This window comes from Stegodyphus dumicola, chromosome 9 (genome assembly GCF_044657685.1).
Source record: "Stegodyphus dumicola isolate Sdum_Otavi_A_Nest chromosome 9, ASM4465768v1".
NCBI classification, from domain to species: domain Eukaryota; kingdom Metazoa; phylum Arthropoda; class Arachnida; order Araneae; family Eresidae; genus Stegodyphus; species Stegodyphus dumicola.
Genome location: NC_140776.1, coordinates 70331939 through 70357552, shown reverse-complemented (window position 1 = coordinate 70357552; position 25614 = coordinate 70331939). Strand labels below are relative to the sequence as shown.

General features: G+C 34.5%; 1 protein-coding gene and 1 non-coding gene across 3 annotated transcripts in view; one reads left to right on the top strand and one right to left on the bottom strand.

Annotated features, from left to right (window-relative positions):
- Nucleotides 1-12964: 12964 nt before the first annotated feature.
- Nucleotides 12965-25614, top strand: part of LOC118184409 (alpha-tocopherol transfer protein-like) — a 71565-nt gene continuing 58915 nt past the window's right edge. Inside the window, exon 1 of one of the 2 annotated variants that reach the window (XM_085823574.1) lies at nucleotides 12965-13122. The gene's annotated coding sequence lies outside the window, so the exon portion shown is untranslated. Of the gene's footprint in view, nucleotides 13123-23053; nucleotides 23195-25614 lie in introns of those variants that run through there. The other variant, XM_085823575.1, reaches the window with a different exon arrangement.
- On the bottom strand, nucleotides 22775-22856 carry TRNAS-AGA (transfer RNA serine (anticodon AGA)). Its single transcript has one exon. It is a non-coding gene; the product is annotated as a tRNA-Ser (tRNA).

The following is a 25614-nucleotide window of genomic DNA, read 5'->3' as shown; positions in this document are numbered from 1 at the left end:
TCGATAAACTACATTTTTAAAGAACTGATAAATAATATAGAATCTTAAAGTATAGATGTACTGTTTATAGAATTCATACTCATAAATATACTCTATAAATAAAACTTTTATTTCATTAAATAATGTAGTATAAAACTTAATTTCCTTTTTTTTTTTAAGTTTTAAATTTACAGTTTTAAAATGATATCATTAATGCCCGCTAGATGGCAGCAGCATGTCATCTGATCCAACATTTCTTAAACTATATTCCAAGGGACTCAGGGTTCTGTGGATGTTGCTTAAAGATTCCGCGAAACTTAGGTGATTTCCCCCTTCTTTCCCCCCTTTTTTGTGATAATCAAGGAAGTAACTTGAAAAGCAATACAAATTAAAGAAAGAAAATTAGAACTAGCTTTCTCTTCCACTTTAAGCAATGCAAATTCAACAGTCCCACATTTCGATTGGCGATGGTCCTGTTGGGACTGTGTTTGGTTGCAGCAGCCGTGCTGGAGAATCAGCCGGATTCCTGGTGTTAGCGATTCTCCGGCTCATTTCTTTATTCATGGTTTCACCTGGGGAATCCCACACGTCTAGAAAACAGCTCCCCCGTTTTAAAACGAGAAAATTCCTTATACTTGAATATGAAAATTTGCTGCGAATAGCCGAGCATAATAGTGACTGGTCGATGTATGTGTGCCTTACGAATTGATTAAAAGCTTTTTTTTGCTTTTTTGTGTAAAGTAAAGGAAGTATCGTAATCACGAAAATTTTCGGCTATCATAATTCAAAGGAAATACCAATTTCGACTGTTCCCGTATCCTTTTGGACGATTTTTTTTTTCGTGTGTGTGTGTGTGGCATCTGCACTTACACATAGAATAAAGGACTCTTTTTTTTTTCCAAAACGAATTGTAAAATGGATTTAAAATGGAATCAGAAACACGTCTCAGTAAGTTTTTATTTTAATATGTTGGTAAACTGGGCATTTTTTGCGTTGAAAATGATTGAATTATGTTGTTCTTACACTGTTTAAGGGCGGAATAGTTAGGTAGCTTTTCACCAGGCTTGCCATAATTCGCCAGTTAGAACTTTCACCGGCAATAAGGGAATTAATATAATTTGTATAGCTGAATTGTATTTGTTTATTGATAAGAGACCTGACAGTATCATGTAGTTTATTGGAAGCTTGTCTGTCAGATGGATTTCTTGTTTTTTTGCTAGCTTCCCTTTGTTGGTGCTGGTAGCCCTGGTCTCCCTTATTGAATAAGCTTTTTCCACTTGACCTTTCCTGCTTTACTCTTGGGCAAGATGATAATTCATCCAGCAAGAAAATATACAGTGGATAACTGGTATTATTTCAGAATTGAAAGTAAGCTTAGAATTTAAAAATATATATGGTTATTTGAAACATTACTTTGAATATCACTAAGATCGGTATTGCAGGAATCGCCTGGCTTGATCGGGGTAGGGCCTTTGAGAAATTCGTTTGATCAAGAAGGGACGTCTATGTCACAATATCCGCTCGTGAAAATGAAGGATTCCAGAACTGAAAAAGGGAAAAAAAGGCCAAAGATGGATGATGCTTCAAAAAGAAAGGTCACGGAGGATTCGGGGAAGGGAGCAAGAAGTAAGAAATTACAAGAAAGATGCAAAGATTTAAGGAAAGGTTTCAGGATTTCTGAAATATCGCGACCACTCGAGTAAGAAAGAACGGCAAGGTGAAGGATCACGAAAAGCAAAAAGTCCCTACGAAGAAGGTCAACAAGGAACTTGCAGTGATGAGAAAATGACGGATCAGTCAAGGCAAAATCTACACTAGTGATCGTCAAAACCGTCGATCGCGAACTGCTAGTAGCTCGTGGGGACATTTTTAGTACATCGCATTAGCGCTTCGGTTGGCTGTACTGAGCTGACTGTACTGAGCTGACGCTGTTGGCAACAACTACTTGTTTGTCCCGAGAAATTGTCATTGTCAGCCTCATCTCATAGCTGAATGTATACGCGTGGGATTGTGCAGGTTATATTTTTATATAACCTTATATATTTTTTATATATGTATATTAGACATTTGCTAACTTGGATAATTTGATTTACGCATTAGTGCTAAGCTAGGTCTATTCTAATGATGGCGTGTTCAAACAGAAATAATAATTAAAAAAAACTTATCATTTTCACTCAGATTGGGAAGTCGATTACTTCTTTACCCAGTTAAAGGACAAATGTGAGTGTTTACTGTTGTAACTGTTGTAACATTTTTGCGTTGCTACGCTACCAATATAATTCCACTAAGAAATGTAAATTACCGCAGACGATTATCCGCAAAGAATATCCGCTGACGATGCTCGCGCATAAAAATATTTTTCGATTATTCTGTAAATTTTGACTAATAAAGTTGGTTGTTCGTTGAAAAATGGCGAGATTTCCAGTGCACACTGATGAAACCAATGGTTATTTGAAAACAAAAGAAAATACAGTACTTGTGAGTATAAGTTTTAATGAATACTGTGCCATTTTGCATGAAAATGTTGCATCTTATTATTGAATTCGACTAATAGAACAATATTCTATATTTAAGCTTTTGGATCAAAGCGTCAAAATATTTAATGTTCTTTTAAAATTTGAGCTATTGTGTTAAAGTAGCAAATTTATTACGTTAATATTAGAATAACTTTTAATATGAAATTTGAGCTCTTGTATTAGAGTGGCAACTTTATTACGTTGATATTAGAATATTTCTATTACGAATTTTGAGCTCTTGTTTTAGAGACCCAAATCAAGAATTTTGTTGTGTGAATCAACTTAGAGGCTTGAATTCTTTTCTATTTACTTTACTATTTACTACTTATTCTTCACTATTTACGATATACAAGTATAATTTATAAAGAGCAAGCTTCGCCGATTTTTGTTTATCGGAAAGCACATATTGCATTAAGTGTTTTAAGGATTAAAAAAAAAAAAAAAAAAAAAAAAAAAAAAAAACCGTTGTATCATACATGAATTTCTAATAAAAGAAAGGAGAGCACGTTGATTTGCATTTTTGAGTATTGACTAAAAGCCTTTTAACATTAATTTTGAAAACGCTGTCGAAGAATTTTTCTATTTCTAAACATGCCATTTCTTGCCAAGGGTAGAAAACAAGATTTAATAGAACTAGCCAAAGAATTAGGTGAAGAAAGGCCGCTAACTAGTAAAGTTTCAAAAATTAAAAAAAAAAAAAAAAACTAATCACTGAAAGGGGGTTTTACCATGAGGAAGTAGTTAAATTAATTCTAAACCGAATTATTGCTGAATGCCTGGCTCAAGAAGCAAGAGAAGAACGACTGCCTCGAGAAGCAAGGCCATATAAATTGGAAATAAAGCGGCTTGAAATTGAAAATCAAGTAATACGAGCTAGAGAATCAACAGCGAATATAGTAAAATCGAGCAACAAAATCTAGTTGTCACAAATTACTCCAAAGTTTGACGAAAAAAGGGACGAAATGGGACTATATTTGATAAATTTTGAGCGAAAAGCTGAAATGGCTCAGGTTCCTAAGAAAGATTGGGTGGCTTATCTTTTGGGTGTTTCACCCACCGAAATCTCCAATATGTCAGCCAGAGAACCATTTGAAGATGCGACTAAGTACGAATATGTGAAAAATCTAATCTTAAGAAGATATAAACTTAACAGTGCAAAGCTGAAACAGTGCTTTTATCGACATCAAAAGACTCCTGAAATATCTTGGAGATGCTCATGAACTTTATAGTTATTTTTTGGATTACGGATTTAGAAATTAACATGTTTGAAAATCTGAAAGATTTAATAGTTACCGAGCAAATTAAATATAGGGTTCCCATGGAAGTAAAGGATCATTTTCTCGACCAATGGATGAAATTAAAAACTCCATATGAGCTAGCAGAAAAATTAGACGAATATGACAGTATTAAACAGAGCTAAAAATCCTAGAAAACAAGGTTTGAAACTTCAAGAACACAAGAAAGTCATCAAAATGTGAAGAAAATGCAAAGTGGTTATCATAATAGGCATAATCCTAAAAAAATCTGGAAAGATTTTAATTCTAAACCTATAATTAGGACAGAATGTACTAATAAAATTCATGAAAGGGAATTTGAGAAACGGAGACAACCTCGTTATTATGAATGCGGATCCTACTCGCATCTTCGACCTCGGTGTAATAAGCTCAAGAGGAATTTAGAAACTGTAGCATCCAATGAAATTGTACCCTCAAATGAATTTTCTAAAAATAGTTTTAAGGATAATATGGCTTCATATACTGTCAGGACTTGTGTTTCTCTTGATTTGCTTTGGAAACATGGTATGCCCTGAATAAGAACAGGTAGCTTACTCAAGCTATGTTCAAGATTTGTGTATAACAGACGACACAAGCAGGAAGGGTATACGAAATCCTTTATTTTTAATACTTTACAGGCACTTCCGAACTTTGTAATACAGAGACCAACCACTTGTGGTCTGAACGTAAGAATATAAAACTACTATCTAAAACTCTAACTAAAAGCTAACTTTGAATTAGTATACAAATACCTAGCACTAAGACTGGCCTTTATTTAAAAAGGGTACGTATGTAGTACGCCGAGCTGCTGAAACTACAATACGTTTGCAAATATCAAGAGGGCTAAACCTCTGGCCTTAAAGGCAACCAGCAACCGAGTGAAAACTCGTAAAACTGCAGTGGTAAGCGGCTTGCTTCCTAAAACTCCTCTGGCCGGAAGTAGAAAATAAGAAGTGATAGTACAGTTTTAAAATAAAATAAACGTTAGTAAAACTTAGGATCCTTACAATACCAGCCTAGGGAAAGAAATTGCTATAAAATGCCCATACTTAGAGATACCGGTGCAACTTTAGATTTAATTTACCAAAAGTATGCACAGCCCTCCACGTATACGGGCGAGACCGTGTGGATACGAACACCTCTGGAAGAACATCCAGTGTGCTTAATCTTTGGCTGAGGTAGAGTTTGAATGTGATCTTGGTCATACACTAACAAAAGCTGCAGTCTTAAGAGATTCATTAGATCAAGGAAGGTATCTTTAACAAAACCGCTGCATTATTTGAAGAAGCAAAACTAGATGAAGAAGATCAAATTCATATGATAAATGCCATACAAACTCGTGCTCAACAGCGGCGACTAAAAGACACGGAAAAAAAATGAGTTAAATTCTGAAATTGAACTTAACGACAAAGACACATTGACTGAAAATGAAAGTTTGCCTCCTGTGAAATATGAACGTTCAGAATTAGATCTGATAAAAGTCTCTCCAGAAATATTTATACAAGAACAGGAGGAGAGAGTCGAATTGAAGTCGGTTTATAAAGAAGCTAAAATAAAATCTTCTAAAAGTACGAAGTATATGTTGAAAGGCTAAATGCTCTCTTTCAAAAGAGAAGATCGTGATTGAACACAAAGACTATTGATTGTTGTTCCTGAAAAATATCGGTAACAGTTGATGACTATTTCTCATGAAGAAACAGTAGTCTATCTTGGTACAACAAACACTAAAGATGCATTTTTCAAAAATTTTTATTGGCCAAATTTTTACAAAAATGTTAAGAATTTGTTAAAACTTGTGACAAATGTCAAAGAATTGGAAAGCCGCAAGACAAAAACAAAGCACCTTTGAAAATTTTCCCTGTTATCACAGAAATATTTCATATTTAGCACAGAAATATTTACATCTTTTACGAGTGCGCTGACATCGAATTTCCTAGAAAAATTTGGAATTAAAGTTGTACGAAGTTCTGTTTACCACCCGCAAAGCAATCCTGTAGAGAGGATGCATAGAACTTTAATAAGAATTCTTGGAATCCTATATCTAGAATCTGGTTCAGACTGGGATAAAATTACCTCACGCTTTATTTGCTCTTCGAACCACTACTCACGCCCGCAGAATTAGTTCATGGCAGAAGCTTAAGTAGTCCAATCACGCTATTGTATGAAAAATTATCTGGTAAAGAATAGGATGAAAATACAGTAGTGGACTATATTTTTGAACTAATGAATTGAATGAGGAAATGTCAAGAAATAGCTGTCCAGCATATGGAAGAAGCCAAAGAAAGGCAAAATCTCTGGTATGATCTCAAAGCCGTAGAACGTTAATTACAAGAAGAAGACTTAGTTCTACTTGTAGCTCCAACGAAGCCAAACAAACTATCAATTAAATGGGTAGGTCCTGGAAAAAATAATTCAACAATTATCAGAGACAAATTGTGTAGCCGAGTTTCCCGAGAAAAATAAAACTCAGGTGCACCACATTAATTTGTTGAAACCGTATTTTCAGTGAGCAGAAAATATAAACTTGCTATATTTAGAAGACAGGATAAACGGCTATGAAGATAAAATACCGAGTCTAAATTATAGCGCAGATACTGAAATGTCTGAAGTTTTGCAAGGCATCCAGTTGAATTCACTATTATCTGAAGACCAACGAAAAGATTTAAAGCAGTTGATATACAAGTATTCCTGTATTATCTCTAATGAACCAGGATGCACTGACCTTACCAAACATGATATAAAATTAGAAGCAGAAAGACCAATATGCGCAAAATCTTATCTGATGTCTGCCAGACAAACCGAGATTTTAAAAACGGGAGTAGAAAAGATGGTAAAACTCAAACTAATAGAACCAGGTAAATCCGATTTTACCTCTCCACTCATACTGGTTGAAGTTCCTGGAAAAGAAGCAGCATTGATTACTGTCGCTTGAACAAGGCAACTAGGACACACTATTTTCCCTTGCCAAACACTAAACATTTAGTAGAAAAAGTGTCATCTGCCAGATATATAACTGTTCTAGATCTTAATCGAGGTTACTAGCAGATCCCGCTAACTAAACGAGCACAGCATTACGATGCTTTTGTGACAAGTTTTGGAATATTTAAACCCTTAAGCTTACCTTTCGGGCTAAAAAATGCACCATATGATTTTAGCCGCTTGATGGCAGGATTATTAAGAAACTGTGAAGAATTTGCTGTACCCTATATTGACGATGTTGCAGTATTCGCACAAACCTGGGAAAAACATCTGAAACACTTAGAAGTTATTTTGATTATGAAAATTGCTAAACTGCATATTAAGCTTTCGATATGTCAGTTTGCTTATACGACTGTCAAATATATAGGTCATGTAGTAGGACAAGGTCAAAGCAGACCAGCAGAAATAAAAATACAAGCCATAAAGGACTTCCCTACACCTACGACGAAAACACAAGTCCGATCATTTTTAGGACTTGCTAGGTATTATCGAAGGTATATTTCTGAATTTTCTGCGATTTCTGCACCACTGACAGATTTGTTAAAAGGAAAATTTTGCAAATCAACCATAAATTGGACTGATGACTGCCAAAACGCTTTTGATGAACTCAAGAAACGGTTAACACAAAATCCAGTCTTATACAGTCCAAACTTTTCTCAACCATTTATCGTTCAGTAGGACGTTTCGAATATTGGTATTGGCGCTGTGTTATCACAGATAAATGCTAAAGGCGAAGAACATCCAATAATATTTCTTAGCAAAAACTTTTCACCTACTGAACAGAAGTACAGTACAATCGAAAGGGAGTGTGCTGTCATTGCCTTTTCAATATAAAAGTTAAAATTCTACCTAGATGGGACCTCATTAGATCCTAGACTGTTACGATGGACTTTGATCTTACAACCTTTTAACTACGATGTTGCGCATAGAAAGGGGGAAGTATCATCAACATGCTGACAGTTTAAGTAGTTGTATCCAAACATCTCACAACTAAAAATATACATTCTAGGAAGTTTATAACTTTATTGTTTAAATTTTTGTAATATTACATTTTAGATGTTTATTTATAATGCTTCTTTGAAAGCACTTGTATTCATTTGGTCAGATATCTAATTATATTATTTGATACAGATATGTTTTAATATCTTTCTCTTGTAAAAAGAAAATAATTAATGTATTAAAAAAAAAAAAAAAAAAAAAAAAAAAAAAAAAAACCTTTTCTTCGAAAAGTTCCTTGTGAGGGAAAGAATTTAAGACTGTAACGTATTTGCGTTGCTACGCTACCAACATAATTCCACTAAGAAATAAAAATTACCGCAGACGATGCACGTGCTTAAAAATGCTTTTCAGCTATTCTGTAAGTTTTGACTAATAAAGTTGGTTGTTCGTTCAAAAATGACGAGATTTCTTTAAAATTCATTACACCGTGCTATACAGGTACATCAGTTGGGAAGAAAGGGAATGTCGAATGTCACTTCCAAACCGTTCATTTAGGGATCGAAATGGATTTTCCACTGAATTCTGCCCTAAGAAAAGAAAAGGCAAGGCAGTTAATATCTAAACTTAATGCTGAACAATAAACGTTTTTAAAACTATTAAACAAGAATAAAGTAGCAGCTGAGGCGTCATTCCGAGTTTCAAATATTGTTGCACAGAATAAGGAGCCATACGAAGACGGTGAAATAATCAGCTGCTGATGCATTATTTGATCGTTTCAAAAATAAAACTGAGATAAGGTTTGTTATTAAATCTGTACAGCTTTCTGCAAATACAGTAATGAAAATGACAGAGGTTATAAGTTCTGACGTTACCTCACAACTTACATCTGACTTTTATCGCTGCAGCTCTTTCTCCTTGCAGCTTGACGAATCGACTGATATAGTTGATACAACTCAACTGACCGTTTTTGTAAGAATGGTTTTTGATAATTTCGAAGTAAGAGAGAACCTTATGAAGATTAGACCATTAACAGAACGCATTACAGGACAGGCGATATTTTTAATTGTTAACGATCTTATCAACTCTGAAAATATTCCTATAAATAAAATGGTGGACTTAGCAACTGATGGATCTCCTGCAATTGTAGGCAGAGAGAATGGATTCATAATCATATTTCATAAGGACAACAGCTTTCCAAAAGTTATGTCTTACCATTATGTAATATATCAGGAGCCACTGTTTGGAAAGTTTTTAAGTATAAAAAATTTAATGAAAACAGTCATAAAAATAGCGAACAAAGTTAGAGCACATGCAATTCAGAGACATTTGTTCGGAGTACTGACTGATGAACTGGACTGTCGGTATGGTGATTTAGTGCTACATACGGAATTTCGTTGATTGAGTAGAGGCAGAATTTTATAACGTTTTCAAGAGTTGCTTGCTGCGTTAGTAGAATTTTTGAACGAGGCGAATCGTTCCGGGAACTAGAAGATCCGATTTGGCTGCAGAATTTTGCTTTTCTTCAGACATCACCCATGAACACTTGAACCATTCACTGATATAGAATGAACAACTGTATTCGAATGCAGCCACTTCCTAGCAAATGAATTCCTCGCAAAATGAATAAATTTTTCGATGACAAAAAAAATTCCATCCTTCTCACTAAAGTTAATACGTATGATAAAAAAAATCTGTTATTACTTTTGTTATTTAACACTAATTGTACTTCAGTTTCTTTCTCATGTACAATTCAGTTTCAGTTTTTTTTGTTATATACAGTTTTGTGGTAGCTCAGAAGCTTCATAAGTTTGGCGACCATTGATCTACACTATAAACGGCCGCCGAAAGATAAATCGATACGACAGAAAGCTAAAATAACCAGCGAACAAAAAAAATACAGATGAACGGCAGCCCAGTATTCCAGTGTGGGCAGGTTCCCACTGGAGTTCAGGCCTATAGTATTTAGGTGTTCTTAGAAAGAATTTTTGTATGGCCCTGACGAGTGGATTTTTACATGTGCCTTGGATTGCCTGGAGGCTAGAGGCTGAGTCTGAATATATACTGGAATAGTTATTTTCCAGTGCGTAGACAAGTGCAGCTTTTAATGCAATTAGTTCAGCCTGAAAAACTGAGTTGTGGTGCTTAAGCTTTCTTTCCCAGGTCTTTAAGATCTGGTTCTCAAGTAGAACACAGTATCCGCTACCGGTGCCACATTCTTCTTTGGAACCATCGGTGTAGATTGCAGTGGCGTTGAATCACGTTGGTGACCTGCAGTTAATCGAGATGTTGAATTCGGCCGGGTGGCAAGGTGGCTCAGGAATGCTTTTCTCATAGTCAGTATAAACATAAGTCCTATCCCATAAAATTATTGTCTCTTTGAATCGGAGCACTCGCACTATTGCACTCTCGCGCTGAACTAAGAAATGCAGAGGCAGTAGTCCTGAAATCACGTTTAGAGCATTTGTGGGCGAGGTTTTATATCCACGGGTAATGCTTAGGAGGAATGGTCTTTGTGCTGAGCGTAGCAGATTCTCCATTTTAGTAGTGATCGTTATGCCCCACATGGAGGCCCCATACAGTGCAATACGTTCAGCAACTACAGAGTACCACGTCTTAAGCATCCTCGAAGAAACTCCCCCTGTTGGTGCTGCTGTTCTGAGCATGGAATGAAATATCCTGTGAAGTCGTGCCTTGACCTCCTTTAAATGTGGCATCCATGTGAATGTGTCGTCAATTATAACTCCAAGGTACCTCAAGTTTCTGACTATTTTAATATTTTTTCCATGAAGGTTGATGCATGGAGTTCTTCGATGGCGCTTACCTGGGCAAATAAGCATACCTTGGGTTTTTGATTTGGCAATAATTAACTTATGGTCATTGGCCCATTTGGCCATCTTGTCCATTGCTTGTTGCGCCCTAGTTTCATATGCGTTACGGCTGTGCCCTTTGGTTACCATCAAAAAGTCATCAGCATAAGCCAGTATTTCCGTGTGAGGATCTGTGTTAAAGAGAGTCAGCGCTGTGTCCGCTACAAGATTCCAGAGCAGTGGACCCAGACAGGATCCTTGAGGACAGCCTCTATTGAGGGAACGTGAGTGCACTCCTGCGTCCGTAGTGGCTTGTAAGTTGCGATCACTTAGGTAGCTGTAAATAAGGTCAAAGAGAATCTTAGGACAACCCATGTCCTGTAATCTCTTCAGTACATCGGGCCACTACAACGAGTCGAAAGCGCCCTGTATGTCCACAGAGATAATAAGACAATGTTGGTTATTTCTTCTGTTATTTGCTATTAATTTTCGTAGGTGCTGCAGCGCGTATTGTTTGCCATTTACCGATCTGCCAGGAATGAAGCCGTATTGTTTGTCATTTATGCTTTGTCCAGACAGGATATAGTGTTTAAGTCTTTGAAGGACGACTCTCTCTAGCACTTTACCCAAGGCAGGAAGAAGGCAAATAGGCCGGTAAGACGTTGATACATTAGGGTCTTTTTTCGCTTTGAGGAAGAGCACCAACTCACCAAGTTTTGTGCCGGCAGAAGAGTTTACAGATTTTTGGTCCCTTCATGACTTACCTGCATCGCTTCAGACGACGCGAAAACGAGCATTGCTCATGCGGGAAGGTAGGAGATCCGGACCACTATCTGTTCGCTTGCAGAGAGACCGCCAAATATCATCTTAGGCAACCAGTAGCAAACCACATCCATGCATGGTCCGAAGCTACTTCAAAAAATCGCAATGCATTGAAACGCATATGCGATTGTATAAACATTGCACTCAAAATCTCAGACAGGCTGGAGTAATTCTCAGCTACCATCCTCGTCACCAGCACAGCCCCTGTATGCTTCGTACCTGTAGTGAACTAATTTTATCTTAAGTTAGCTTATTCGGCTTTTCTTATTCCCTGTATATATTTATCTCCTTGAACTGTAAATCTTGAATTATGAACCTTGAATTATGTATTTTGCCTTATTTTATGTATTGTTTCCACTGTTTTGCCTTTTTTATTTTATGTATTATTTCACTTTCTAGTATTTTATTTCTTATTACTTTTAGTATTTGTAACCACCTATCCATAACTCTGTAAATATGTAACTGAAATTGTTCTTCTCACCAGCAATGCCCCCTTCTTCCATGATGCACTATCGTCTTCGTCCAGCATTTGTTTGCACTGCCCCCAGCAGTCGTCTTGAGCACAATATGTATTTATAAGTGTGTTATTTTGTTCAAGTTATTTCCGTCAGCGGGGCTACCTGGCCGATATGCTAACTACCCAGTAGACCGGCTGCCTCGCTGTCGGTGGAAAGAAAGAAAGATGAACGGCAGCCAGAGGGTGCAGACCACTTACCGGAAAGAGGCTTCCATGGAAGAGCCCAGCTTCACTTCAATATTAAGGAGGAGAAAGGAAGTCGACGAGAATAAAAGGGAGAGTCCAGAAGCAAAAGAAGCCACCACACGACAAGTTAGTTACCAGACTCAAACAGAAATCAGGATGAGGATCTACCCGTCACATATCCGACTTAGACTGAATTCCTAGAGAAGCCTATAAGTGAAAATTTGCCTTATTTCTTCAAGTGTCAGTTTGTTTTATGTATATATACGAAGGTGCCAGTATGCATTTATTTCTACCTTAAGTGAGGATTTCCAGGTTATAGCGAATAATATTTTCTGTTAATCAGTGGCATAGCTAGGATGGGGCAAAGGGGAACATCTGTCCCCGGGCGCAGCATCCAGGCGGCACCAAACTGATCCAACGAAATTTTTTAATGATATGTTTTCCATTCTTGTCACACAGAAATTTTAATAAAATATCGGGATTTTTTTAACGTACTGTGATATTTATTTCAGATTCCTGCATCAGTTCACCATTTTTCTTAAAAATGTTCCGCGTCAGATGCATTATAGGTGGAATATTATAGTAATTATTTCACTTCCGGTGAACTCAAATTTATAGCATCTATCGTTGAAATCTTCCAATGTTAATAAGTTATTGATTTCAACGTTTCTTTTTTTGCTCCCTCCTGCTTTATTATATTCTTTTAGAATCAAAGATCATTATACAACTCAGAAATGATTAACTTGTTCGTAGAACCCCACGTTTCTAAGTTTCCTTTTAAGGAAAAACACAAGTTATTGTTAAAATTATGCAATATCGAAAACGCTTCTTATGAAGAAAGTCTAGACAAGGAAAAACTGTAATAAATGGCTTTCCAAATCAGGGTGCGTTGCATTTTCCGTTATCCAATCCCATTTGCCTAAATGGTTTCGATAATTAGTTGGCTTTGTTTTTCATCGTTTTAAAACAATTTAAAGTTAATCATTACACAAACAAGTACTTGGGATCTAAAGACGCTTTGCGAAAAAATGCTACCAATCTTTAGAAGTCAGTGAAACTGACCCGATAATCTTTTGTTGGATATAAGTGCAGGATATTAAAAAGTAAGTTTTATTTTCAATTTAACTTGGAATTTTTATTTTAAGGGTTTTACTGTTAAGTTTGCTAACACTAAAAATAAATTTCAAAGTATAAGGACCATCAATGGTTGAATAATTAAAGCCGCGAAACATTAGTAGCAAGCCTTAATTTTGCCAATGTTGGGCGGACCTGGCTGTATATAGCGTTCTTGATTTTTGTAAAGTGTACTTCAATTTAAGAAACACATTAATAGAAATTTAATTTAAAGTACAGAATCCTTTCCGAAGGCATTCTTAATAATGTGTAATGAGTATTGATATACTTTTTGCCGTAATTATGTAATTCCGTCTAGTTCAAAATATAGTTGGTATTTAAAGATACTGCAATTTTATTAAGCAAGAGGGACAGGCAATATCCAACTTTATTTATTCTTGTATGTAGATACTTAAAATGCCTTTCAGGTATTTATAAAATATTGTTTCATTTTCAGAGATGATAACAAATGAAGTGATCTATTTTTTATAAATGGATCATTCCATTTATTAGAAGTAATGATGGCATGAGCAGACTTTTAGCATGAAAGTCTAGGTTTTTTGGTGACAGAGTTATTTTTTGGAATTAAAAATCTTCTTAATTTGTATCAGCTGCAAGAATATTTTTATTGTAAATATTTTATGGCTCAGTAGTGATTGATTTTTCAGAATATTTTTTTAAATACATAACTAATGCATTTCATATCATACCAGAAAAACACTATATACTTAAAAATAGTATAGATACATATATTCTTCGGGATTTGAACCCTTTTCAAAACTTATGGCAGCCAGCTTCCATACCACCATGCCAACAGGACAAAAATTAAGAAATGAATAAAGCATGGTAGGCCTGCAGATTGCGACAGTATTAACTACGTAATACCGTTTAGTAAAATGTACGAAAATTTTCCTAGGGGTTGTATATTTCCTTAAAAGCTATCAGAGCTCTTTTTTCGAATAAGTTATCTTCAAGTTGAATTTATTTTATTAAAAGCAATTTAAAGCTGTTTGAAATTCTGATGGGGATCACGGCTTTAAAATCCTTTACACTTATAATTATTCGATATATCATACTAATTTAAAATTTTATAAGAAGTGTACAAGTATTACTAAATGCAGTCTGTCAATTTTTTAAAACTGGATTTCTGAAAGCAATCTTTCACTTACTTAGAAAGGATTTAATGAACACTAGTTTTAAATTACCATTTCTAGAAACATTAATAAATTTCGAATTTTTTTATTTAATGAATCATCTAACTCGTTCCTTTCTATGTTTGAAAATTATTTAAGTGTACAATTTTGATAGTTTTTTGTAAGACCAATTACGCATATTACGTATCGAATTTGTTTCTGAAAATATTCTAGGAGAATGAGGATGAGCTATCTAAATGGAGTAAGCTATCTCAAGTGACTCATATAAAAATTTAAATGTTAGTACATTGATATTAGAAAGGCTTGTGGAAGAGTTCTAATTTGTTGCGCCGTTTTATTATCTTACTCTCCCATTTATCATCCATGCGACCAGTCAGATGTTGCCAATGCACGAAACATAAGAGCTTATTTTACAGACATCTTAGAAAATAATCAGCTTTCAGAGTGTTCGCATTCAACCTGCAAACAAGTATCTATAATTACATCATTTTTAAAAACTAAGTGATTTGAAAACAATAGAATCAGTTCTTAATAATTTAAATTTTTATTTTGAATTTTAATAACTCGTTTGAAATAAATTTAATATGTAATCTATAAAATTCTCAATTATTAATTAAAAATCAATTAAAATTAATTGAACCAATTAAAAAGATTAATGTTGTATAATGCAGTATGCATAAAATATGTATCATAGTGAATTATATACCTTCAATCATCGCACTTCTTTTAATAACGTACAAGGGTTAGTCAAACAGTTATAATTATTCGATATATCATACTAATTTAACACTGTTAAATTACTGCACTGCCTAAGAAAACAAAACAGGAGCAAAATTTTACAAGAAACTTTATTTATATCTTAAAGTTCCATTCAAAATCTACTTTTCAACGTAATAACCTTCGTTAATTAAGCATTTGCCGAGGCGTGGTACAAGTTTTTCGATGCAAAGAAATCCCGTTCCAATGTCCGATAACCATTGTTGGGCTGCAGCTTTCACTTCGGCATCCGAATGGTACCGTCGCTTTGAAAGTTCTTGTTTCATGGGACCAAACATTTGGAAGTCAGGAGGTGAAAGGTCTGGGCTATAAGGAGGGTGATTCCACACTTTCCACCTAAACTCTTTCAGAAGGTCACACGTTTGTTTTGCTGCATGTGGTCTTGCATTGTCATGCAGGAACACAATGCTGTTCGCCAGTTTACCTGGCCGTCGATTTGTAAGTGATGGTCGCACTCGTTTCAGTGTTTCACAATAAGAAGATGCATGAATTCTGGTACCCTTCGGCATGAATTCTGGTACCCTTCGGCATGAAATTTATATGCACCACGCCTTCTCTGTGGAAAACAGTGATATTAGAAAGCAGCAGGAAAGGTCATAATTACCTTTCAGGAAAGGTCATAATTACCTTTACTGCAGTTTACACTTTCTTCATGTCGGGGAAGTGCAATGTTTCCACTCGAGCGAGCTGCGTTTCGTTTCAGGTGAGAAGTGGTAAATCCAAGTTTCATCTCCATTCACAATTTTGTCCAAAAACTCATATCCTTCTGTTTGGTAACGTTGCAGAAATGCAAATGCACTTTCAAAACTCTTTCCTTTATGTTCCTCCGTCAATAGACGTGGCACCCATCGAGCACAAACTTTACGAAATTTAAGGTGATCGGCAATAATTTTATGCACACTTCCACGAGAAATATCCAGTTTATTTGAGATTTCGTCTATCGTTATGCGTCTGTTTGCAAGAATGCATTCATTCACGCGAGCGGCGATTTCCGAATTTGTTTCAGTTGATGGTCTTCCCTCGCGATCAAGCGTCGTCAATATCTGTACGTCCATTCTCAAACATGTTGCACGATTTCGCGATAGCTTGACGTGACATTGCATTTTCACCATACGCTTCATGCGACTTGGACGCTATTTGCAGCTGTTGAGACATGTTTGCGACTGATTATCAGAAAAAGTAAACTTGCCTCCGGGAAGCCGCTTCGTCACTCGATAAAGGTACATGTCTGAAGTGTTACCACAAAGTGTCATCCAGATAGTCTTAGACGGAGCATATTTATACAGTAGTGCAACAAACTTTCTGACTGACCTACGTCTTTAACTGATGCAATTCAAAAGACATTTGATTTGAAATAAATTAAATTCATCATTTTCGTGAGCATTTGCAACAATTTTAATTGATTAAATATGTTGACAATGCTATATGTTACATACCTTGGAATAAAATCAATACTTTGTGGTGCCCACTAGCGGCCGAGCGGTAAAGTCGCTGAACACTGGTAGTTCGGTCCGAGGTTCGAATCCCGCGAACGGGCTGGCTGCATGGGCGTTTTCGTGGTTTTCCCCATGTGTAACGTGTATACGAGCCAGTTTCCCTTAGAAAGTCCTCCACGAAGGCATCCCTCCTCTTAGGCAGATAGCCCCCGAGGCTTTGCCATAATCACACACACACAATATTTTGTGTTTATCTATAATACTAATACATATTACTAATTGTATAAATTATGTTGCGACGAAAATCAACTTATTTTGAATGTATATTTTGTTCATTTCTTTAACTTTCCCTAACCGCTCAAAGAATATTTTAATTGTTCAGCCTTTATTTTTAAAACACTGTATTACATTATTTTCGAAATTCAGGTAAATGTATGTTTTGTATGATATTATCGGAAGTAAAAATTTGGATCAAATGCACAGAAATGTCTCGTATTTTAAATAACGCTCGTTTTTGTTATGAAAACTTAACTATTAAATCAATGAAAAGTATGTGTCAGACTTAAACATGCAGCAAAAACACCTTAGCAGAAAAGCTTGTAGGACTCTCCACTGTGTACTTTTAAGTTACAAATGAATGTGAAAAATCTTAAGAACTAGTAAGAACTAGATCTTAGAACTAGATCTCTTAAGTTCGTGAGGTAGAAAACAACAAGTGAGAAGGGTGAAATAACCCTTTATTATTCGAACTAAAGTTTAACAAAACTCCATCTTGGATTTGTACAATAAAGCCGATACTCGGGCTTCAACTTAAGAAACTAAGAAATAAGCTAAACTAATCTTAACCAAAAAGATATAGCCGAAGCTATAAAAATTCTAACAGTGTTGGCCCCTTAACGCAAATGGACCGCAAAGCTATCAAGGGCCTAAAGTACGGCCGAGCCTAATAATAGCTTACGAGAGAGTAGCCCAAAAAGGCGGATACCAGAATATCTGGTATCTCTCTCACTAAGACAGTAGAACTTCGCGGTTAAATACCGCTCTTCCTCATTAGCATTCAGGCGTGATTCTAAAACTACGTTCCAGCCGGAAGTGGTAAGTTGAAATTAAGAAGGGATAGGAAAGGAGATTTAACTCAAAATTTAACTGTTAATAAAATTAACATAATCCTTACATAGCTTCTGACCAGACTTTAATTAGTTTTAAGCTAAAGGTCTTTAAAGGGAGTCATCAACCTTTGCGCAACACAAAAAGTAAGAATTTTGGCTGATTAGGGTAGTATGGCTAATACAGAGAATAGTTTCCCATGCTCTTCGGGTCAAAGATCAATCGAAAAGTTAGTTCCTCCTTAACTTTCAACACTGATCACGTGTTTCATTCGTGAAAGGCGCAAAAGTTTGGCTTCGTTTGGGGTTTTTATGATTTGTTTATTACTGACTTTGTCACAGCTCTGACCGAAACACGGTTGAAAACATACTGTTACGAAATGTAAAGGCGCGGTGAGATGGCTTCCCCGCAAAGCAGTCTTAGGGTTGCCATAAATAGCAAGAAGGGCAGGGTTGCCACATTTGGCGACAAAATTGGCGATATACCATGGACGGTTGGAGAACTTTCTGGAACGAATTCTTACCGGTTTAGTCCAGAATGTTCCCGAACACAAGCCGGATGCTATATAAACCCTGCTGGTCCGCAGTCAGTCAGTGTGTGCTTCATCGAGAGGAAGTGTGTGTCTCGTCTAGCGAGTCAATCCCTGCGGAGGCGATGGCTTTGACAGCCGGCCAGCGAGTGCAGAGTGGGTCGTCGAGTGCACCGAAAGAGTCTCGTAGAGTATCGCGGTTAGTGCATCGTCGAGAGAGCGTGTTGAGCTCCGGGAAAGACTGAACCGAAGAGTCAGGAGTTATACTCTTGTGTGTCGTCGAGTGCATCGCGAGTTGTAGCGTGGAGAGTCTCGAGAGTACGTGGAGTTCCGAGAACGACCAAGCAGAGTCGGTTGCTTTGCAGGAAGCTGTCTCCACCGTGATAGCTTGATAACCTGAAGGCTGTGTCGCTGATCGTGTCAGCGTGCTTACAGTAGATCTTCGACGACTGTGAAACATGTTTTGGAGCTGTCCTGACAATACTGGCAAATAAAGTGTGTTTCGATACTTAATAAAGTGTCGTCCATTCACTCCAAATCTACACGAACCCCGTACGAACGTGAAGGAAGGAAATAACGCAACAAATGATGTTAGAAAAGAAAGAAAAACGCAACAATACCTTGAAATTTTGCCTGAGAACAGGGCACGTCACTTTTGAAGTGGGTTACACTTTTCTTGGAAAAGTGGCTGTAATTTATTACCCTTTTATCGATGATTGGAGAGAGTTTAAAAAAAGGATTTGAATGGATATAAGAGATTAATTTGTAACTAATTCGAGCCAATGATAAACTTAGAGGCGGTCTTCATTTTTGAGAAGACAAGTAATTTTAAACTTTTTAATGATATCTTAAAAGTTGTAAAAGAGGATTTTTTAATCGTATAAAAAACGGAAATAAATAAATAAAAATAAAATACAGCCTTTTTGTGGCTTGCAAGCTTCGGGGACCTGACCAAGTTCCAGCTGTCTTCGTATAAATAAGCTTTCTTCGTCCCACGACGGGAGAACATTTTATCGGCGATTAAAGATGGGGCAAAAGGCCAGAGCCCGCGTTTTTCCTGACGAGATTCTCCTTGGAGAAATTTGCCTATGTCTCGTCGAAGGTCTTCAAAAAAATTAATAAGCGCTTAAGCGTCATTTCCTCTTGTCTGAGACTTATTTAAGGTATTGCTTGCAATTTTCTTCGAAGCCTAATTTGGAGTATCTAAACGGTTGTCTGTATGCGTGGACGATCTTAAATTTGCGATCCCGTTTCCAGGTTCGTTGTTCTTCCTACATCATTGGTTCAGTGACAGAAGTTCTAAAATTTCGGAAGTCGCCAAAAGCTGGTCTTTTTTCTGTGCCATTGTAGGGGAAGGCAGTCTGTGCGAAAATTGGAACTCAGCTAATTGTTGTGCTCGAATGATGAAGTATGAATGAAGCTAACTTAGTGAGGGCAGTCATCAGACTTAGTTTTTGCAGCAATTAAGTATTCGGCGGCATTTACGAATTGTGTAAAGAAATAGTGGACTAACTCTCTGATCCTTCCTAATGTTGATCGCCAAACCTGAGCATAGTTTTTGTTATTGTTTGTTGATTTGTGGTTATTGGTAATTAGTTGGTTATTGGTTATTGGTACCTAGCACTTTGAAAGCACTTTTTTAAAAAAATTAAGGTTTTTTTGTAATAAATTTGATAGGATTCGATAAAATAATAGTAATGATAATAATTAAAAGAAAGATGGAATTTTAGTAATTGAATGAATTTCAGTGTCTAATGATAACTAAATAAATATAGTAGAATATATTAAAGGGATAAATTGTTAATTATTCAAAGTGTGAATGTATTTTAATTAGCAAAATGAAATGTGGGTTGTTAGGCATTTAAGAGAGAAAATGTTATAGGTACCTGCATCTAGTCATCCCATCTACCTTAATTTATTTTGAACAATGATTAATAAAAATGAGTCTGAATTTAAAAAAAAATTATTTTATTAGGGTTCTATCTTTATCAGGTCCCTATGTGATCCTCAGAGAAAATGCGAATGTTCTAAATCGAATCTGGGTAACTTATTGCGGCTTAGTTGTGGAATAAAGTAGTTATGTGCATTTGAACTTTACGATCAGATTTATTATGATTGTATTTGAACTGGTGATATATGTTTTCAAGAGACTTTTTAGATTTGTGATTTTTTTGTGTAAAACTTAAAATGAGCTGCCTAACAAGGATAATGGTTAGCGACTCTGACTGCCGCACCAAAGGACCCGGGTTCGAATCCCGGAGGGGGCATGGTTCTTTGTAAATGTATAGTGCCTACCACAAGGAATTTCATGGGCTTGTTCTGATGTTACTAACAGACAAGTGAGATAAATCATAACAACAGCAATAAACTTACAATGAAAAGAAGACTTGCGAAATTCCAAGCAGAAAGTAAACTTAATTTTTGGACCTTATGGTCAGTAATTGCAGAATGGTAATTTAAAATATTAGATAATCCATTTCTATTAGAAATTCTTCTACATATCTGTGTGCTAAATGGTTTTTCATCATTAACTCAAACAAAAACGAAGTATCGAAAATCGACTTGATTTATGTGCCTATCTCAAACTAAAGCCTCCCAGCATAGATCCAAACACAGAATACCTGTGCAAGAATCGGTAAACTTATCTCATTAAAGTAAATTCTAATAGCCTTGAATTAGTTTAAACCAATATAAATTTCCTTTCATTTACTTTCTTAATTAATACAAATATCAAATTATATTAACTTCAATTAACTGTATTTTAAAAAATATAAACATACTGCTAGTAACGTGTGCTCAGAAATTGCATTCGAAGATGGACAAAAATATGGTAATCAACAGAACATTCTAATTTACAGAAGTGGTACCCACTTGAAAAAAGTTTGAGAAACGCTGAACTTTATCATATTTATATCATAATTAAAAAATAATATTAACAAATTACCTGGATTTTCAGGCAGTTTCTTCTGGAGAATAAGTTCATTTGATTGCGAAAATTAAATTAATATTTAGAAGTGAAAATCTAAGTTATAAATGATATCAAAGAGCAATATTCGCAAGAGAGTTTGAACAATATCATTGAGTTCAAACTCTCGTGAAAAAGTTAGTTAGAATCTTTGTTTTTTGGTAGATTCATTTAGCAGATAACATTTGTTTTCCTTGTTACTATTCTATTTATCTTTCTTTTCCTTTTTGTGTTCTGTGTAGACGATTTTGTATGATGATTACGATTTGTAACAGTAATTATTCCACTGTTCTGTAAAAAATCATCTGAAATTCTATTTCAGAGTAACCTGGCTCCGCCCCCGGACTACTGGGTGTTGACTGTATCGGATGTTCTCTGTTTGTTTGTTTATTTGGGTCAAATCTTAAAATAAATTTTTAACCCACTATTGAACCGATATTCTTAAAATCTTGTTCAAATGTGTAATTGCAATGAGAAGGCAATTTTCAGATACTTTTTTTCAACATTTCACATAGATATATTAAAAAAAATATTTTCAAATATATTCTTAGCAATCATAATAATCATCATAGAATTTCGCTTTTTATTCCATGCGATATATCCGACAACAATTTTTAAAATCATCCAAATGTTACGAATCTTTAACTTGATTTGCATTTTTTCGCAAAATTGATCGATGGTTTATTAAGAAGCTTGGCGATTGAAAGTGATCGTAGTGATGCTAATGATAACTGATTTTTTAAATAAAAATTGTCAAAAAGAAATTTAAATAAATTAAATATAATCGTACACCATCGGTTAGACAGGAAAAATTTGAAAGAAAGTGATGTCGAATACTTTGTTGTCTTGATGAAAATATTTTTTTAGTACTTACAAGCAATGATAAAAAGATAAACCAGGAAAACCTTTTATCTTTCACGATTTTCACTATGTGCTCTAAAAAATAGAATTTTTTAAAACAATAATAGCAATCTTAACCATATGTATTATAAATAAAATCGTACGTTTCTTATAAAATAAATGTATTTTTTCATTCATGCATATTTTTAAGATACAGTAAAAGTGACATAATATATGTACATCAGAATGGCTAAATTCCTATTCAAAAATTTTGATTTAAAATCAACTATCATTAGCAAGTTATCGTTATCATTTTTAGTCACATATAACCAAGAACGTTAGGATTAACTGGATCTTTTCGCCTTGTTTTCAATATATTTAATTGATATCATGTAATTTAAAAGAATTTGAATATAATTTAATTATATATAGTTGCTTGCGTTTATGAACCATTTATTTTTAATTCCAGAAAAATTTTCATGTGCATAGGTGGGCAGGTTTTCTTGCTATTGACTACCTTAAATCTAAAACTTTTCTTTTTAACAAAAGAAATCTCTTCAGGTAACAGATAATTTAATACCTACATTCTTTAACTCGTATTCTCTACTTAGTCAAAGTAATTTTTTTCTCCTGATGTACTAGGCAAAGAATTTTAGGCAGGTAGTCCTGATAGGTTTAACGCAATTAATTAATCCATTTCAACCCGTTTTTAAATAATAATTCTTCATTCAGCGCATTGAAAAAATAACATGGTGCAGTGAATTTGATTTCAGATATTTGGGGAGGAAAGTTCATATAATGCATAGAGTCCTAAGTGCGTGATAAAAATACCTTCGTAGTCGGTAGGATTCGAACCTACGCGGGAAGATCCCAATGGATTTCTAGTCCATCGCCTTAACCACTCGGCCACGACTACTCTGATACTGGCTTCAAACAGGGATGAATAAACGTAAGTATAAAAGGAGAAAATAATTTTAGGGTTTTCTTTGGAAGGCCTTCATCCCGTTCCATCACTATTCTGTGTTTCTAGGACAATTTTTTGGCATGTCTTGAATTGGCATATTTTCGCTTTTGGTCAGACCCCACAAATTTAGATTCGGATACTCCAGTGCGTTTTGAGATGAAGGTATTCTGTGATGCAGTTATTTACTTTGAATATAACTCTGTTGCATATATTAATTACAGTACTGAGATAGCTGCAAGTTAAAATGTTGCTCCGATAGTCGTCTTAACGTGGGAAATCTCTTAGTGCCCGTAAGTTCTTTGCATGTAACTAAGGGTTAGCTTCTTGTCTGTAGTCCATTGCTTCCGATTTTTTGCTATTTCGTTTCTCCCCCCTTTCCCCACTTTTTTCCCATTTTTATCATATCCAAATTTTGAGGAATAATTTTCGTTTCAGATCTATTTACTGCCCTTCATAATAAAGATTACCCCAAATTTTATTGTACTTTATAACAATGCATGTAATTTAGATTTTGAGTATATTTGTGGTTTTTATAGTTTTCATTTACGAAAATATATTGCTATTGCAAACCAGAAGACTTGAGTTCAGATTGCTATGATTTTCGACTTTCACAGTGGTAAATGTCAAAATTGGGCGGGACTCCTCTACCTAATCATTGTCACTGAAATATTATTTTTTTTTATAATGATGTATAATTCTCATTTCGGGAGTTTTCTTTTTTATTTAAATCAGTTGTTACACAGGTGATTGCGTTTCAGTATTCTGCAAGCTGATTAATGAGTGTCATGAATTATATGAGAATAAAGTATGTGAAATTTCATTAACTGAGAAAGCGTATTTTCTCGTTAAAAATGAACAAACGTCAGATTATCTGATACTGAAAATTAATGGCATTATAGAAAAGCATTCCTCAAAAGGATATTGATGAATCTTGTTAAATAAATTATTTTTAGAATTATTCTCTCCATTAATTATATAGCTGCACTTTGACATCAAAATTAGTAATAAAAATTCACCAAGTTTAGACAAATGTTATAGAACCACGGATGATAGCGTACAATTTCATACCGAACGATTTCATAACGATTATTCCTTAGACATATATATTAAAAAATTAAAAAGTGGCAATTAATAAATAAAAATTACTTTATGATAAAATATAGAGAGGGGGGAAAAAGAAATGGATAACTAAACAATTGATCACGTGAAAAGAGAGTATGATAAGTAGAGCTGAAAATACTATTTGATTTTTGAACTAGTTGTTCGCGCTCTTATTAGAATTTCAATACAAACGAAAATCGCATTTTGATAAGAAAGTCTAATTTTGTGACCATTTGCAGCAGATGATTTAATCTCAAATAATTTATGTAAATTTAATCTGTAGTAATATTCTACATTTGTTTGCTACTCTATGAAAGGTCTGATGCATTTAAAGGAACATATTTTTATTTATCGCCTTTTAAAATATATTAAAATACTTCTTTCTTTAAACTTAATACAAAACTTAGAAAAAAATTTTGTCATTGGTTAAGGCTTACACTGAATTTATTAGAGATGACACTTATATATGTAAACAGTTTAAGTCCAGGAGTGGTTTGTGACAATTAAATTTAGAAGCTCCTAAAGAAAAAATAACTCATTTTCCAAAATCAAAGAACATTATTTTTAATGAGTCAAAGTGAGGATTAATTAACATAAGGCAAAAAAGTGGGTGTCATTACTTCCTAGAAAATTCTAGGAAGAATGAAAAAAAAAAAAAAAAAAAAAAAAAAAAAAAAAAAACTCTTCTTAAATAATTGAAAACCTAGCAAAGAGAAACAAAATTTTATATGCAAAATATTTCGCACATTTTTTGTTAATATAGTTTAAGTAAAAAGTAAACCATTTAATCTAATGAAGATTGAATTAAAATAAATAAGCACAAATTTATCTTATAAATATTAGCATTACGTATAGAACCCTTTCTAAGACTATCGCAGACCCAGATGATTCTGATCTTTTGAAAAGATAACTGTGTTAAAGGAGATTTTTATCGGTGATGGATTTAAAGGAGATTTTTTTATCGATTTGCATAATAGACTTACAGTAGACAAGGCTTTTTTAGTGTATTAAAAAAAATATTGAAGTAAAAGTGCGATGAATCATTTTATGAATATCGTTTTATAAATAAAATTACGAACGACTTACAAAGATAAATAGCATATGTAATGCAGAAAAAAAGGCTTAAAAAATTGTCTTAACTATTTTAAAAATAGCGTAAAAAACTATTCTAAAACTGAAATTTAAAAAAAAAAAAAAAAAAAAAAAAAAAAAAAAAAAACCAGATCTTAAGTGTAAAAGTTAAAAAAAAAGTACTTAAATTTTAAAATTTTATGAGCAACTGCAAAGCATTGAGTATTTTTCATATTCAATGTAGTTCACCTATTTGATTTCGTTTTTTTATTTAATCTCTCTCTATTCTAAAAGAACTTCATAAAGTAAATAAACCATGTTTTTAATCACTAAATTTTGTCTTAAATGTTTTTAATGTATTTAAATAATATAGAGATTCATCTAAGGTAATCATGCAAGATTTGTTCCTTATTCTTCTAACTTCTTTAGAAGTAAAGGCATTTAAAAACATTTTGTCTGTCAGATTCAACTTTAAAAGCTTTCCTTCGTAATTCGCTATGTCTGTTTGAAATTATAAGTCCAATCGGAGCCCCAAATA